The sequence below is a fragment of the Etheostoma spectabile genome, chromosome 7, assembly GCF_008692095.1.
Source record: "Etheostoma spectabile isolate EspeVRDwgs_2016 chromosome 7, UIUC_Espe_1.0, whole genome shotgun sequence".
Taxonomy (NCBI): Eukaryota; Metazoa; Chordata; class Actinopteri; order Perciformes; family Percidae; genus Etheostoma; species Etheostoma spectabile.
In genome coordinates, this window is record NC_045739.1 from 10,388,785 (window position 1) to 10,390,862 (window position 2,078).

Genomic DNA, 2,078 nt, shown 5'->3' on the forward strand with positions numbered 1-2,078 from the left:
GATGTAACAGTTTGGATTTAAAGCCCAACAACCCCAAAAGAGGCTGGAAGTTCCAGGCTTAATAGAAAATCACCTGTAGAGGCTAGAAAGACCCGGAAGAGACCTCGGTAACCGCTAACTCGTTACCTTTTAGACGCAACCATTTGTAAGTCGCTGGCTTTTATGGTTGATAAATTATTAAACTATGAATCAGAGATGCTATTTTTATGCGTGGGCGAGTGTCTCGGGCTCAGAGGGTTGGAATGACAAGTTAATTTCTGACCATACTATGTGAATTTAAATATTTCTTAAAGTATGTTGTTTTAAATGTTCAAGAGCATAACTTATTATGTGGTGTATTTTTAAACACTTCAATATGAGCTAAGAACACACATCAAAAAGGAAATATCAGTACAGACAGACAGGCTGAGTTGTCATAACTAAAACCCTGTTGTGTTGATCTGGACAGACACATCATCATCATGCTAGCATTGACACAAGTAACAGAGGGTCACTTAGAATTCTTTTCATGGTTGCTAAATTCTCTCTTAAACGACTCTGACAAGTGGTGAGATAAAATGTCTGTCTTGTATAAGCACCGACTGTGTGACACTTGTTTTTACACATTTACCTCCAAGCAGCACTACATGATTTAGATCTGCTCTGGTGTTCTGGTCACTGTATCATTTCCTATTTCCGGAAAATAACATTTAGTATTCTTATAAATCCTGAAAAGATATTTATGTGTATCATGAAAAAAGTATTTTTATAATTAGCCGCTGAAAACAATTCCAAACCTATAATTTTTCTTGCAATTAAACAGGCAATTGCATTTGTGTTGGTGTTTAGGAACACATTCAGAATGCAACAAAGCATGAATATATTTCAGCAAAGCCAAGTTTGAGATCATGGCTGTAAAGGTATCAATGGCTTTGGCCTCTGGAGCCTGGGGTCTGATAGAAGAGGTGTTGACATCAACAACAAAGCGTCAGGCAAGAATCCAAATAGTGCATTTCAAAAAAGGTTAACACTGCGATGTTTTAGTTATGACTTCCCATTTCCATATTTGTCCTGTTCCTGTATGTAGTGTGGGGATTGCAGCAGCGCAGGAGCTTGGGATGGGAGATCTGACAGAGGTGGGGAAGTCATTAATTGCATTTTTAAATCATTGATGAGTGTTCTTTTATCCCCCTTGGTAATCAAAGCGACCCTGTTTTTGGACCAACAGAGAGCACAGGGAAAGAGTGCCAGGGGCTCCTTATCCACAACATACCATGGCAGCTGAAGCTTCTCATACAACTGAAAGGCAGATGGATGTCACGGCAGATGTGCTGTAGGGCTAGATGGATGTCTTGCAATATATCACAGGTAGCCACATGCCCTGCGTGCTGCTGAACAATATGAAATGCAACCTCTGCTGTATTGCATTTGGATGCTGTTATTTACTGGCACACATCACAAAGAAAACTCTCACTTAGTATGGCCTCCCCTCGGAGCTGCAGACAGCAGTGTACGTGCTGACAGTTCAGCAGGATGTTCACAGTTGGCTTATTACTCACAGCAGGTAGCAATGGTAGCTATAGGTTAGCCAGTATAAGAGAAGACAAAAATAAAAAAGACACAGCTCAGCCTCATGCTAACATCATTCAATATGCCTATAAAGGAGTGTGTTTCTATACAGGCAGAATTTGTCTTGTGGTCTAATACTCATCAGTGAATTGAGCAGTCAGTTGGTTACTTGAAAACATTAAAATCTTTCTTTGCAATGGTTAAATGTTGTAAAAAGCTCATTAGTGTCGTCTGGCTTCCTCATGCTCTTATTCAGATCAACATTTATCTGCATGTGTGTAAAGAGCAGGCTGTCTGAATGGCTCTGTCCTCTGGTTCCCTAGCTAACAGTTTCATTGTAATATTTTTTCCCATTGACCTGCTTTTCCTGTACTTGTTTATTGAATTAACAGGCTGAATAGATTGAGATAACCTTGTCATGGTAGAACACATGAATAGACAAATAGAAAAGGGACATATTTCTAAATGATTCAGACTGAGGCAAAAGAATACGTTGTGTGTGTGTGTGTGTGTGTGTGTGTGTGTGTGTG